Below are 17,360 nucleotides of genomic sequence, written 5' to 3'. Positions count from 1 at the left end.
CATTCGCACTTAGTTCATTTCCATTTGAAGTTTTAGTTATTTGAGATATGCTCTCTTCTTTTTTTCAAGATGAATTTCAGCAGATGCTGCAAATAATTTGTCATTGTTGGCATTTTCAGAAGCCAAGGCATTTAGATCTTTATTGATGTCGAGCAGCTTTTGGCTTGAAGTGACAATCTTTTCAATAGAATCATTGTTTGAACGAACATAATTTTCATCAGTCGGCTCTAAATCCGCAGCTGAAGCTGATATATCTTGAGATGAACCTACAACAATTATTTTGAAAATTCAACAAAATACTCGCTATGTTTATAAGTAGCTTAATTCTGTACGTATAGTCGCCCAATATAATACAGTCAAAATCGTTTTATCACCTCCTTAGAATTTACATCACGCGCGTACTGCACGTACGTATACATATATACATTTAGTCGCTCTATAGCTGATATTAAAAAAGATGCACAAAGCATCGCGCTCATACTATTCGCCGTTTTTATGAACTTTTCTTGTATAAAGGATATAATTATTTCGTTACATTCACGTACCTGACTGATTTTTCTGAGCTGGAAGCTTTTTAAAGTGATTAGCAACACTAGGTAGATTTTTCGCTTTTTCATCCTCTTCTTTTTTTTTAGTTCTTTTAAAATGTCCACTCGGGTAAATTTGACCAGGCTATTTTGACATTATCACACTTCAAAAATAAACACAGAACACTACGATACTCTACTTTATGATTTACTAACTACTCAAAGCCTTTGATAGATAATGCCAAAAAACACATCACAGTTCAGCTGCTGCCAGCGTGTGCGTGTACTGTTGCTTAAGCGACTAGAAGACTTCCAATACTGTATAGTATACATTGCTTGTCAGGCGAGGAGCGCGACTCGCGAATACATTCATTTGTTTTTCTGCTAATCTCGGAAAACATACAAAAAACTTGAGCGTGCACTGACCGGCTAACGTCAACAGCGCTGCAAGCGCTGCATCGAACTGAACGTTTTGTAATTTGAGCTACACAAACAACTCGAAGTATTTTTCCAGTTAAATGATATGAAGCCAAGACAGCTTGTTTTGTGTAAAGAATATCACACTTTCAAATATTAATAATCGTTAATTCATATTACAAAGTAAAGTTTTCGCAACTTAGAATTAATGAAAGTTTTTGTAAATAGATGCGTACATATTTTTCTTGATACGTAATTAAGTTGAAATTTTAATCAAATTCACATCAATTGAAACCTAATTTATTAAATGTTTTAATTTTTTACGAATAAGTTGCACATTCGAGAGTATGGTAAAAATACACTAGAAAGTGATACTATATAAAATATATATATAATTTTCATCCTGTTATCCTGTTCAAAATTCTTTAGTTGAAAGATAATAAAAATATAATATCCGATACATAGTCACAAATTGATAAAAAAGTATGCATTAGGTAATTGTTATGACGACATCCCAGTACGATATCGTCTTTCACTGAAAAGTTTTATTTTCTACTAATTTTTTGAAGTTCCTGTATTATATAAAAAAAAAACTTTCTGGTTGAAGGGGCCTCTGAATGTCCAGGGGCCCGGGGCTATAGCCCCTGCTAGCCCCTAGGCTAATCCGGCGCTGGATGTATGGTTTTATAACTATTAATTTGCTTCCCTTCTGTAATTCTTTTCCTTACTTTAGCGCTTCAAGTTATTTAGAAACTCACTGCTTGGATGGTGCAATATCGTGTTTTCTCAGCGTCGATTATTTGATAATAAGTAAAGGCTCATTTTGACGCTCTGACGATATAGAATCAAATGTCTTTTGTTGTTTTTTGTTACACTATGACTTTCCTTGACGTATTACAAGCTCACACGTCTGTCGAAACCGAAGATCAAAATATTTTCTCATGCGAACCATCAATCTGTCTGTACTCCCCCATTCAATTATGGCTATTGTAATTAGGACTACCGTTCTTTCCGGATCTTTAATAAAATTCGTTCAAATAAATTTTCTTCAAGACTATTCATTTCTTTTTCTTCAGAATCTAACAAAGATTTTTGTTTTGGCCACTATTCTATCGGATTACGTAAAAATTCAGAGTTGACAAACCATTGATCGTTTGAAAGTATAAGCTTCTTGGTTAACCCTTAACTTGCACACCTCACTTTCGCCACGTAATTGCTCGATGGGGTAAATCTACCCCAGCCTGAAAAACATCGAATAAATCAGAGAATTTTAGATATTTTGCTATGAAAATTTTTTCTAGTATATTTCAAACCTTTTACTATAAAAAAAAATATTCAGGTTAACAATTTTTAATGTTATACACACACTGAAAAAAATTGTTGAAAAAAAGAAAAAAATAAATTTTATTTATTGTTAAAAATTGTCTGGGGTAAATCTACCCCTCATAGCAATCAAGGGTTAATTCACGAGTCGCATAATCAGCCGGATTTAATTTTGTCGGTACCCAACGCCATTCGTCAATGCTTGTTAAATCGCTGATCTCACCAAGACGATTCGCGACAAATATTTGCTTTCTACGTGGATCCGTGCGAATCCAATGTAGAATAGTACTCGAATCTGACCAAAAAAATCTCTTTGTAATCTGAATATCCAATTCTTTTCCGATATTTATTGCTATTCTCGTGCCAAGCAAAGCATTTTTCAATCCTAGGCGCGATACCGTCATAGGCTTAGTAGGTACAACTTATGACTTTGACACGACTAGGGATATGTAAGCGCGATCTTTGGTTAATTCATTTCATAAATATGCCACAGTGGCATAGACTTGTAAGGCTGCGTCATAAAATATATGTAATTGTAGCGACGAATAATCGCACACTCTAAAATGATAACAGTGCGGAATCTTAATTTTTTACATTTCACATAATTTGCTTCGCAGTAATGTAAACACATAAAAACCAAAATAAAACAAAGATAAATCATACATAAGCAGATAAATTCACTTTAGCCGATATGACTACAACAACATAAATAGTGAAGATTGAAATTAGCCTCGCTGTTAATTAGTGTAAATTCTCGAACACTTTTTTTCATTTCTGTTTCTGTTTTTTTCGACACGAGATAATCGCCCATGAAGCTATTTTTAACGATACTACGTACAACTTCTGACATAATACTGATAAACCTTTCAGCATTTTTATTTTTAAAAATCGCGCTAAACGGAAACGATTTCGAGTCTAACAACAAATCCGCGTTTTCATATATATCGATGGCGCATCGGAGTCCTCAGGTACCCACAGCCATTAAAACGAAACGAAACGAAACATATATATCGGGTTCTCGGGTCCAATTTCCCCTAGCCAGAGCAATCTCAGTGCTCTACAATATCGCTCAAGCAAACTTATTCGCAGATATATATCTTTGATATCTGCTTTCACGGCCACTCCTAAAGAATATCTTTATAAAATCCAAATGTCATTTTTGGGACCTACCATATAGATTTCTACAAATCCTATATGCATTTGTTTCCTTTATCCAGGTGGATTTATTAGCAAATCCAGATAGATAGCAACTGAAGAATTTTCATCTTAAAAATTTGATCTAAAATAATTCTTCAGTTGCTTGGACCTGATGAGGCTGAAAGACAAACTAGCGAAACGTTGTCAATAATAAATCGAGTAAAGATAATTTTTATTTAAAAGTATTTAGATATCACTTTCTTATTTCTTTGTTTTAGAATTTCCCAATATTATGATACATTTTTATAACTTGCTTCATACAGTGTAACTCATTACTTTTTAAATGATCATTTCCAAATTCTAAAACCTTTCTGTATGTTACATTTTTTTTCCCGTTATCCATATTAACTAAAAATTGTTAAATCTGTATGTAATTTCCGTTTTTTTAAAACGCAAATGAATTATCCGAATGTATAATAACTTAAATGGACATCCATCTTTAACAATTTTTTTATAAGCTCTTACTGTTTTTATTGGAAGTCTGAATTGCCTTATAATGTCTTCATTAGCTACAATCTGCCAAAATATTTATATGCGGATTTTAACTTTTTTCAACTACATTATTGTCTAAATACATTATGTATTTTATATACGGTAATTATAATCCTCAGCTTCATGCTAACTATATATAATTTTGAAATTTGTAAAAATATAATGTAGAATCGGAGATATGGTGAATTTACGAAAACAATTCGCGACGGTGCACAAGAGCGCAAGCCGCCCTCACGTCGTTGGTATAGCTGTCTTTTACGCGCGCGCTTATTTTGTTATATCTCCGGTTCTAATTAATATTTTTGCAAGTGCCAAGAGCCATTGGATTCCTCTCGGAATGACAATTCTAATGATTAGAAAGCTATTTTGGCTGCTTTATTGCCGAAAAGGTGCCGACCCTTTAAGCAATTGATTTCATCGTCAGAGCTCGTTTCTTTTTCTTTTTTTTACGGTTAAACGACAATATCTTCGAGTCTGATAAACATTTTGGCTGTCTGAAAAAATTAGCATATTTGTTATACAGAAACAAATAATTAGGTAGGTCGACAGTTCCTGTAACTTTATTAGAAAAAAAGTTACAGCCGAATAAGCTATTGCATTAGGTACTAGCACGGGTTTTTGTTATTTACATGGCCATATCTCAGCTCTTAATTAATATTTTACAAATTTTCAAAATTCTTTGAATTTGTTATTTCATTTCACATCATTCTACCTTTTCAAAGTCAATGTAGCTGTATAAATAAAAAAGTTAAATTGCTAATAAACAATAAATAGTTGCCGCATACGGAAAAAATACCCTTGATATTCAAATTCAGGAGGTCAAAATAAGTCTAGAGAACTTGCCCATGTAAAAAAGAAATGTTTGATTCAAGTTTGGACCAAATATGGACCATTAGATATGGTCCATACTTGAGAATGGACATATATGGTCCGGGTATGATCGAGACAAAATATAGGGGGCTTAATTACATTAGCATATACCAGGTATAGTTTATATCAGGTAACAAAAAAAAATAATATATGGCCAAAGGGTGATGGAGCTAAAATATCTGGACTCTCTTTCTTTCTCTCACTCTCTCTCGCTCTCTATCTTTCTCTTTCTTGATTGTGCTCAAGTATAAACAAGATATAGTTTAGATTAGGTGATTATTTTTCTTCATGCAAAAAGTTTCTCTTTTAAAGAAAAGATACTTTAATCATTACCATTTTCAAAGAAACATTTTTATTCTACTAATCATAATATAAACACATTAACGAAATATTTAAACATTATAAAAAAAGATTTTAAGACTGCGTCTGTATTTCATTGAGCTTTCCACCCATGCTTTTTCTGATACTGGCCCGATCTCGAACAGGCCAACCTGAACTTTTGGCATGTTTTTTCACATACACTGGAAGATGGAACGAGAAATATGCGTAAATGTTTTTTTGCTATCTCTTCGTATCTATAAAAAACAGAATTAACCTACAGAGAATTGCTTCTATACCTGGACCATAGAGACCTGGCTTCGTTTCTGCTTTTTTCCCAGGATTTTTGGGTGCTTGACCAGTTAATGTACACTTCATCAAAGCTTCGGGAGTAAAAATTGCCTTCATCAAACCCCTTGCCAAATCATTTTGGTTTGTACATTTATTTTTCGCTGTCTTTTTGTCCATGATGTTAGCATATATGCCTGACCCTGGTATCAATTCAGACACCTATAAAAATCGTTTGTTTCAAGATAGTATAGTGAAACTCATGTTATCAATATATATAATACCATTTTCGAAGCCTCATGATATCTCAAAGTCCACATAGAAATAGCAACTTTTGGATCATCGTCAAACTCATCAAATCTTTCGTCGTCTCTGGCAGCCGAACGATTTATTTTGTTAATCTGTAATGTTAATCAAGAATAGTTTAAAATAATAATAATAAATATAATAATCAATTCAAATTACCACTTACGGATTTGACTCTTAATGAATTTTCAGGTATGTTTTCACGCATTATTGTTTTCGAAGACGACTCGAATCGATTTTCCTTGTCATCTCTACCTACTTTATTTTTTGTCTTAAAAACTGAAGGCTTGTGAACGACTTTCGGAATGACCTATACAATTGACCGGTTGATAGATTAAAATAATTATCAATAAAGTTTGGTAAAAACTCGGCTCAGCTTGGCTCGGAATTCGAGGTTAAATAGTACTCGAGCTGAATGTGAGCCGAAAGCTCGAGCTCTTTGAGCTTTCGCAGAAACCTAGTTATTAACTCATAGATGTAGGTTGTATTATACTTACACCTTTTAATTTCGCGCCACTTGTCTTTGCATTTAATCCTACTGTTTTGGAGAGTTTTTTTGTTGGCTGCACTTCATCCTCATTGTCCGACGACGAGTTAGATGAAACAATTATTTGATGTCTCTTCATTTTTGAGCTTAGAGAAGAAAGCTGTATTTGTTTCAAAGACTGATCAGCTTCTTCCTCATTCGAGAAGAGAAAACAAGAACGTTTCTCTGTTTGGAAGGATGTAGAAGACTGCACTTGCGTAGGTGAATGGATGGTATCCTCTTTGTCAGAAAGTTGAAGTAGAGAAGTTGTTATCTGTAAAATTAAGTGTTCGATTAATACTTTATCCTGTTAATGAATATGTCTTTGCTCTTGCTTTCTCTCGCTTAAAAAAACATCATCATTAACTCGTAGTGATCGACAATACCATATGCTTAGTACTTACTTTTAATAATTTCCAATCATCGACATCATCTTCGAATTTTTCCACTTCTTTTTTCACCTAAAAAATTTACATAAAACAATTACTCTTGACAATTTAGTAACGTAAATATTATGAAAATACTTGTATAATTTCACAATGTCGCTGATCAAAGTCATATGAAAGTTGAGAGTCAGAAGATTCCAGATCAATTATCTCAAGACTGTCCATCGATTTTTGTTGCACGTAATCAAGTTTATTTTCGTTTTCCACGACACCAACTAAATTCTCCACCACGTCTGCTTCAGATACATTGTCGAAATCCAAAGGCATTCCCCACGATCGTCTCTTGGACTCTGCTGCAACCTAAACGTATGATTCAATATAAAACATATTAATTATAGTAATGAAGATTGATTGTTAATAGAAAAGTTAATAAATAACCTCTGTTTCAATCGGTACTTCCTTCGCGGGCAAGACTGTGTCAAACGAAAAAGTTGATTGGAACAAGTCGATTTTCTATAAAAATGGTATATAATATATCTAAAAGATATATATCTAAGAGGAAAATCTGTCGATATGTTATCGGTCTATATGAAATACAAACCGTCAAGACTTTTTCTTTGAAGAAGTCCAGCTCTTGTGCAATTTCGCCTTTTAATCCTTCAGTTGCATCGCGTAACGATTCAGGTATTTTCTCAGAAGTACAGCCTTGCAATTATGGCAGCTTGTCGCAGTTATCAACTTGATGCAAAATCTCTTTCTCAAGCAAAGTCGCTGCTTTTTTCCTCTTCTTTCCCTATAAAAAAGATAGAAAGTTGACCGCTTACCTGTAAAAAATTAATCTCGTAAGGTGAATTACTCTTACCTGCGTATATGCTGCATCTTTTGTAGATTAGCTTGTCACCGGTTGTTTCGTTCCATAATGTCTAGCTCCTCCTTTCCAGTTTTTCATTTTTAACTCTTTAATTGCCAGAAGTACATTTTCATCTTCTAGAAATTGAAAATATCATCAAATTACGTGACTTCGCAAGTTTTGTTGCAACAGCGTGTTTTAAATCGACTTCTTCAAAAGCTCCGCAAGCTCTACTCAACTGAATCTAATCAAGTTTTCACAGAAGCTTAGTTTTCGATAGCTTGAGCATACGATCTATGGTATATCGTTTCCCACAAGAAAAACGATCAACACAAGTATACGAAAATCAAGTGCTTACGGGCGCGACACATTAGTATACGCATATGATCACATTGCCAAAGACACCCATACAACGCCCAAGGTCGATTTAATAAAGATTCATTGTACTTACCATTCTTTGCTATAATTTTTCCTGAAAATTCCTTTTTCTTCTCTCCGTTTTCCGGCCACAAGAACTTGACTGTATCCCCTATCGCAAGCGGCGCGTCAGCTCTGTCCACGATGATCGATTTTTTATATATAATACTTATCGAGTTGTCGGCGCCTTCGATCATGAACTGCATTTGGACGCGCATTTATTGTTTAATCACTCACTAGCACTATCGAATAATAGCAGACTTTGGATTCGGATAACCTCTGCTTTCCGATTTAGTTGTCGGTTTATCGATTCAACAAAAAGCTCGGATTGTTTTGAAGAAGCGAAATGACGATTGGAGCCGCGTATCAACGAACGTCATTGAAATAACAATCGATTAGAAAAAAAGAATGAAATTATGAATTTAGCCGTACGCCAATGACTTTATTCAAAATATTTTTCGATTGAAAGAAAATTGATATCGAACTGATAACCTTTTTGTGTGTCAAACTGACTATAAAAATGCGACCTGATAATTACAAAAATTATTTTGGAGATGGGGTAAGTAATTTTATAGAAGTTTTCTAGAAATCTTTCTTATCTTGATTTATAATTTACGAATTTTGTCTGTCAATCATTATAGACTAGACACGGTGCTCCGGAAGCCAATTTAAATGAGACAAAAATGCAGAGAAAATCTGTCTGGACAGAACGATTGTATCTATAAAAACGAATCGAAATCAGCTTGTCTTACCTCTAGGTTTGTCCTTTAATAAGTTTTGGACCATTTTTAAAATTTTAATTTACAAAAATTTAAAATTTCGGACTGAAAATTCATCTGAGCTATAATCAGCTCTGAATAATATTAATATATCTTTTGTGATATACAAAAATATGTACCCCTTACATACAGTCGTCCGTATATACATGTATATATAAATAGAAGTATAATTATTCGCATCTATACATATACATATGTGTCTAATATAACACTTGATTCGTCTAACGTTATTTTGTTTACTTTCTTCGCTTTTAGTTAGATGTAATCAATTGTCATCACAGCAGTTCATGCTTATACCTATAATATTTCATACCAACATCATTCAAAGCAGCTTATATTTTCAGTTACGAAATTGATTCACCGCTTATACACATGCTTGAGTTATGATTTATCTTGTATCCGTGTTATTCAAATAGTTCAAAAAATATTGTAGGTGATAATTACAATTTTGCGAAGTATAGTTTTAATATGAAAAGTGTTAATAGTGTAACTAGTCATGAACTAAATAGAAAAAAAGTCTGTGCGCCATGCGGAAGAAAGATAACGTTTGGTTTGTCAAAAGTGGAAAAGTTTCAAATAACTCAAAAGCAATGTGCTTTAGTAAAAGAATTTGTAAACAAAAATTATTCTTTGCATGATGAACGATTTCCCGTTGGAATATGTGGCACGTGTCAAAAAATACCATATGAACATGCAAAAAAAAGAAAGAAAGAATTCTACCAACAATGCCCAACTATAAAAATATAAAGTTGATTAAAAATACTAGGCAACAAAAACAAAATTGTGATGATACCTGCTACTGTTACTTGTGTTTAACTGCGAGATCAAATGTACGAACCAAAATTTTAAAAGGCCGTGGTGTTAAAAAAGTTCCAATAAAAATCAATGAAAACAATGGTTTAAATGGTAGAATGATATCAAATGTAAATGTAATAAATCCTCCTACAAAATCTGCTGAAAGAAAATCTGAAAATAAAAATAAATCTAAAGATGAAATTCTTAAGTCAATTGATGATTTACCTGAAAGGGAGCAAGAGCAAATTATCACTGGGCTTATACGTAAAAAAGTTGATCAAAATTCATCGCTAGTTAAAGATGTAAAACTACATCTTAGTAATGACAGAGGAAAAAAAATGCAAGTTGTACTCAAAAAAAAGTGAAAACAAAAATCCTTTTTTTTCTGAAGAAAGTTTAGACAATTTTTTCGTACAGAGTACATCATCACAAAGACAAATGAAAACATTAGGAACTTTGTTTGATGAAGATGATAGTACATGTGTTATCGACAAGTGTATTATTCCTGAATTACATTTACTTCAAGGTTTTGTTAACCATCTATTTTTTCAAGGATTGGTACCTCTTCTGACATCCGAAGTTGCATTTTTATGGCCAGAAAAACTATCTCTTTCCTCGAAAAATTATCATGGTAGAGTATTCGAGGGGAATGCTTGTCGCAAATTACTAGACGATGTAAAAATTTATGGAAAAGTTGGCAGACTTCGTTTGGTGCCTTACATAAATGCTTTTAAAGCGATGGATAAAGTAGTATCAAGTTGTTTCTCTACAAGAAAAGTTGACAAAGATTTGGATAAAAACTTAAAAAACTTTGAAAAAATATACGAAGCTACAGAATGCTCAAAAACGTTAAAAATTCATGTCATTATTAAGCATATCAAAGATGCCCTTCGTTCTCTTCATGGAGATGGATTAGGGAATTGGTCAGAGCAAGCTGGTGAATCTATACACCGAGAATTTTTAGTACATTGGAATAAGTACAAAGTAAACTCACTTAATCATCCATCATACATGTTAAAATTCAAAAAAGCGGTTGTTGCTTTTTCTTCGTTACATTTGTAAATTGTTTTGTAAAGTTAGTTTAATTAAAATCTAGTCAAAATGTTCTATAAAATGTTATACAGGACTTTGAACAATTGAATTCCTATAGTTAAAGAGTTTAAAGTATAAATACCAAACAGTCATGTGTTATTATTGTATTTACATTATGTATATGATTAATAATTTGATATAATATACTATTTTTGTCACATTATTTATCGTTTTGTTTTTTTTTACTAAATGTCTCTACATGTTTCTTTATTATTATACATATAATTATACACATTTAAAATAACTTAAATAAATTTTCGGTACGAGATTTAAAATTTTTGTAAATTAAAATTTTAAAAATGGTCCAAAACTTATTAAAGGACAAACCTAGAGGTAAGACAAGCTGATTTCGATTCGTTTTTATAGATACAATCGTTCTGTCCACACAGATTTTCTCTGCATTTTTGTCTCATTTAAATCGGCTTCCGGAGCACCGTGTGGACGAATTCCTCGAACAACTAGGAATAGGTGGAGAAAGGTACAAAATAGAAATAATGAAACACAAGAAGAAAGACGAGCTGAAAGGAACGAAGAAATTGAAATAATGGACTGTGAAGAAAATCACGTGAGTTTATAAATTCATTGTACGTTTTATTTAGCATTTTACTGCATCTCTCAGAAAAATATAACACGAGCTCATTTTAATCGGCAAGATAAAAATGAAGAATAATATAGCAAAATAGTGAACAAATATTATTTTTAAATAAGAAAGATACTACAGTATGTAAAGTAGCTACAACGTTACACACTGTATGCACAAGCAATCAATGGAATCCGCGCGCTTGGTCGCTTATTCGTCGACTACTGATCCGCGGCGCACGGGCGCGTTCGATTCTAGTGTATTGCCTCAGATTGACAATTTTTAATATTGATTTTGTTAAATATTCTTATTCTTGGAGAACGATAAGTCATGTGTGTAAACTGTCGCATCGCTACCTATTGAGGAAATGTTTCACGTACCGACCGAACGTGAAAAAGAAATGAAATATGATGAAATGATTGTTTCAGGACCATGCAGATCACGATGATATTTTCTCCATTCTCAACTCGTTACAAACAACAGCTTCTGCACCACTGGATTTCATTCTAACGGATACCGATGATAGCAACGACGATACATCTGTAGAGCCATACTTGGAAGAAAATAGTCTGGAATGGATTAATCGAAAATTGTTCGACAACGGAACATCAACTCTTGGCGATGCAGTATATTACATCATGAGCTTCAAATATATTGCTCTAACCAAACAAGGTTTGAATAAATTGCTACATTTATTGAATATGTTGATGCCGAAGCCAAACAATTTGCCGAAAAATCTATATCAACTCAAACAATTATTGTATTCTCTCTTACCTCCTGGCACTGGTATTGTGCGCAAACATCAAATTTGTGAAGATTGTTTTTATTATTTAGGTGATATCACTGATAAGAAGAGAAAAGTTATTTGCGATCAATGTCAGTAAACAAATACTAGTGGCGTTTTTTTAGAATTTTTTAGAATTTTAAAAAAATATCTTGATGCCTGAAAGATTCATTGGAGAAAATGACGAAGATATTCTTGGAAAAGTCAGGATTGTTAAATTGAACGATAATGAAATCGAAGCGATTCAAAACTCAGAAGCTAGAAATTTGATATTTGAAGGGCGAAAACTAATTGTCACGAGCAGAGCACGACATAAGAATGAAATTTATACGTCAAAATTGTATACTAGACAAAAAACACGAAATAACTCCATTGTATACTGGAATCAACGACGAAATTTTGGTGAGGCGAGTTTTTTTATGGAAGTCAATGACAGCAGCTACGTACTTGTACGTGAGTTTGTTAGAAATTACAGTACTATATATCGCAGTTGATTCATCCTCGAATTCGAATAGATATTTGCGACGTAATTATACCCATTCGTCAAACGTATGTCTATTCACTTATACCTTTGAATAAAATAGAAGGAAAAATGATATATTTCAATGAATACATTTGCCTGCCACCGAATCCTCATGAAAAAAAATTGTAATTTATTTTAATGTACATTTTATCATGTTGTATTCAAATCATTTAATAATATTTATTTAATCATTTTTTTAATAGCGGAAATTTTGAACTAGATCAAACCTAGGTCAAGCATTTATTTGTTTGAATATTTAATAAATAACATACCTCTGGTATTTTTTACTTCAAAAAAATAACATGACCTAAATTATATCTGGATTATACTTGAGTAATCACAAGAGTCCAGATATTTTAGCAACATCACCCTTTGGTCATATATTATATTTATTTTGTTACCTGATATAAACTATACCTGGAATATGCTAATGTAATTGAGCCCTCTATATTTTGTCTCGATCATACCAGGACCATATATGTCCATTCTCAAGTATAGACCATATCTGATGGTCCATATTTGGTTCAAACTTGAATCAGACATTTCTTTTTTACATGGGTGGGTTTTCAAGGGGACCTAAATCGGCCGCGAAAATCCTCCTGGTCCCTAGACTATTTCTTTTAACGATATCAATATAGAAGTTATGATTTGTTTTGATAAAATTTTATAGTTCGCTTGTTACATCGATCATGACAAAGTAATCAGTATATGTCGAATCTTTTCAGTTGATATAATCATCACATTGCTCTCAAAATACACTCGGCAACAAAATTATCGCAACAAAGATTTTTCATCGAAAAATTGCCATTTTTCAAATGCTTGTAACTCGGTCAATTTTTATCGTATTGAGATCATTTTTTTTTGTTTTGTAGAAAATTATGTGTACTTTGAGAAACAAATGATATCCACCGTCTGCAAGATAATGTCACATTGCTATGTCTTAATCAGGCATACCAACTTTTTTTTCTTAAAAAATTCAATAGTTTGCACGTATGCCTGGATTACCAAAATTTTTTTTTCGAAAAACTACAGATTTTCTTTCAAAGTGCACTTTTCAACGAGTATTTTAAATCAAAATTCGACACTCCACGATTTTTTTCCACCGAGTTATGCCATTTTAAAGATATTCCAATGTTTTAGTCAACCTTACCGACAAATCAATTAAAAAAAATAAAATAACAGTTTAAGGTGGCATACTGGCCAAGAATTAAGGCAAAAAATCATTCAACATTAATTTTACTATACAGCGTCCACAACAATTAACCATTACCGTCGCAATCGAAATGCCTCGGCTTACTGAAATCGAATCTGCTCAAATTGTTGCCCTGCTAGAAGCGGGATTGAATCAAAGCGAAATATCCAGAAGAATGGGGATTCATCGTTCAACGATGTCACGCGTTCTTAGTCGGTATGAAAAACAGGTTCTTATCGCGGGAGACCTGGTCAAGGTCGACATAGGATTACTACAAATCAAGAGGATCGCAATATTGTTAATGAAGCTCTGCGCAATCCAAGGCAGGTTGCGCGACAAATTGGAAATAATGCTTTACCAGGAAGACGAATTAGCGCTCAGACGATAAGGAGACGCCTTCATGACAGAGGTTTGAGATCACGAATTCGTGCTAGAGTGCCTAATTTAGCAGCAGTCCACCGACGAGCTCGTCGGAATTACGCCCGAAATTATCGATATTGGACACCAAGAGAGTGGAGACATGTATTTTTTACAGATGAATCTCGGTTTTGTCTGTACGGAAATGATGCTAGGATTCGAATTTGGCGTCGTCGACGACAACGTTTTGCACCAAATCACGTTGATCCAACTCGTGCGTTTAGTGGAGGATCCATTATGGTTTGGGGTGGAATATCAATGAACCATCGATCAGATTTAGTGATTATTCCAACCCCTGGACTAACAGCGGGACGTTACATAAACGAAGTTTTACGTCCTCACGTAATTCCAATGCGTCGGCAAATGGGTCGTAATTTTATCTTGATGCAGGATAATGCACGCCCTCATACTGCAAGGATAACTCGTACTTACTTAGAAGAAAACAACGTAGAGGTATTGCCTCATCCTGCTTGTAGCCCAGATCTCAATCCTATAGAACATGTGTGGGATACGATGGGTAGGCGATTACGTAACTTACAGAGACCTCCTGCTAACCTCCAAGAGCTTGGGAGAATTCTGAATGAAATTTGGCACGAGATACCTCAGGATTCAATTAGAGCATGCATTAATATGCAAGAACGTTTAAGAGAGGTAATTCGTCAGCGAGGTGGCGATACACGATACTAAAGGCTTTAAGCGCATAGGGTTTGGAGTCAAAAAATACTGCGGAAGTGATGAGCCGCGGGATCCTTAATGTTAAAAACGGTTTACACAATCGGCCCTTTTCAGGGCCACAATGATGCGTAAGTCCGACCAACAACCTCCTCGCGGTACGCATCGGGTAATGCTGATGTTGGCGGTATTTGGCTAAAACATTGGAATATCTTTAAAATGGCATAACTCGGTCGAAAAAAATCGTGGAGTGTCGAATTTTGATTTAAAATACTCATTGAAAAGTGCACTTCGAAAGGAAATCTGTAGTTTTTCGAAAAAAAAATTTTGGTAATCCAGGCATACGTGCAAACTATTGAATTTTTTAAGAAAAAAAGTTGGTATGCCTGATTAAGACATAGCAATGTGAAATTATCTTGCAGACGGTGGATATCATTTGTTTCTCAAAGTACACATAATTTTCTACAAAACAAAAAAAAATGATCTCAATACGATAAAAATTGACCGAGTTACAAGCATTTGAAAAATGGCAATTTTTCGATGAAAAATCTTTGTTGCGATAATTTTGTTGCCGAGTGTATTATTCGCTGTTTTATATCATAAGTGCCAAGATATAGCTTACATACTAGACGTGTGAGACTCCTTACCTTCTTTTGTATTGAATAGGTTATCAATCTGATAAGAATTCTCGGAGAAAATTTTCTTATTCAAAAACATATTTTGCATTTTAAACATCTACTATTCCTGTGTTTCATACATGATATTCTTTGCAAAATTTCATTGTAACTAACAGCATTTCTATTTATTGACACATATCTGTACATCGAGGCATTCATGAGCTGCTTCATTTTCTAGAAATTCATCTAATTTATGAAATTTACTTTTAGAAATTTCATATTGATTATAAAAAATTAAAAATTAAAAATCATTTAAATCTTTCTCGTTACTACTACTCCCTTATAAAAAAGTTGTGTACGATCTTCTACACAATATCATACCAAAATGTGTTCAGAGACATGAACTAAGTTTTGTGCCTATTAATGAACTAAAGATTATGTACAGATTCCTGCACATCAATGTGTATGCTCACTGTTCAATGATGTGCCTAATTTTCATTTTACGTATGTGCTAGCTACTATGTATAATTTTTGACAAGCTTGGAAATGTGTACAAATATATGCACAAAATTCTATGGTTACTTTTCTGATGTTACTTTTACGGTGGACTGTAGATACCGTATAAGAATAGCAATTTTTTCTACAAGTATATCAATGTTAATGCACTTATAATTACAAAGTGATTGTATGTACACAATACAAATGGATTCGTGACTTTTTGTATTTTGAAAAATGTATTTTTAATTGGCATAATAAAGGTTTATTATTATATATTTATATATAAAATGAGATGTCAAGGATAACAACCATTTATTATTTCATCGTCGTTTTGTCAGTAAAAACAGAATTCCAGTTTACGAACGTCGCGATTCACGGTACATATGCACTGATCGAGCTGATTTTTTTAGGTTGAGATTAGAGAGTTTAGTATGCTCGCTGACGATTGCACGTCGCTTATCGTACGTCACTTCGAGGAAAAAAGTCTTATAGAATCCCACCCCTGTGGGCAAAATACTTGAACCTGTCTCTCGCGTTCATGTGGAGCGACAGCAATTCTCTTCGCCTTGAAAAGTTCCCGTGCAAGCTAACTGTCGTAAATAACTAGAGCAATCGCATCCCGCGCATCCTTGTCTGGTGAAAAACTGCGAATTGACGTTTTGATACTTTTTGAAACTCTGCGCTTCCCTGTACCGAGTCGCGTTTATTTTCTGTTCGGAACCATCACTAGCCATACTAGGTAAATTCACGCCTTCGCTACTCTGCGCCTGATTTTCTTCGAGTATCAAATTAGGAAGCTCGCCCTTGAACACAGTTCTCACAACTTTGTTCTGCACATTTCTCAAATCTACTATTTCATTGCTATCTTTTCCCGAACCCACGTTCTCTACTATAATTGCAAGCTTGATTTTAGCCCTTTGCTTTACATATCCTTTTACGAGAAAATCCGTAGAACCGGCAATTTCAGCCTTGTTATCGCCTCCCTTTCTTACATCAACTCTATTTACTTATTTCTAAATGCGCCGTCACTTCAATTGCGCTCCTGTGGCATCAAGCTACTGGTTACACCTGCAGCTGGGGCTGACGAAGCCTGCGCGTTTCACTTTTTTCGCAGGTTGGTTAGTTGCCAGCGGCTGCTGCCTACCTGCCGCAGCCGCGGCAACTTTATTTTTCTTCACCCTTTTGACTTGCTTTTTTCTCAGGTGTTGCGCTTAGTTGTTGGACGACTCAATCGCTAAAATCTCGCCTGCCTCACCGAAGACCTTTGATAGCTTCCACCGATTTCTCTCTACCCTGAGACCTTTTGGTTCCAGTATATGGAGATTCCAGTATCAATGTCACATCCGCGGTTGGCGGCCGATGACGATTTTCCAATCTGCCATACGATCTTCTAACGCCATACCCGCTTCTTTAAAACCATTTAAGTCTTTAAAGGTTTTTGTCTCGAGATATTGCTTATATCTCGTATGTAAGCCCTCAATCAGTATAGTTAAT

This window comes from Phymastichus coffea, unplaced genomic scaffold, assembly GCF_024137745.1.
Source record: "Phymastichus coffea isolate CEN01 unplaced genomic scaffold, Cenicafe_Pcof_1.1 PCOF00088, whole genome shotgun sequence".
Taxonomy (NCBI): Eukaryota; Metazoa; Arthropoda; class Insecta; order Hymenoptera; family Eulophidae; genus Phymastichus; species Phymastichus coffea.
Note: the sequence above shows the minus strand (reverse complement) of the source record.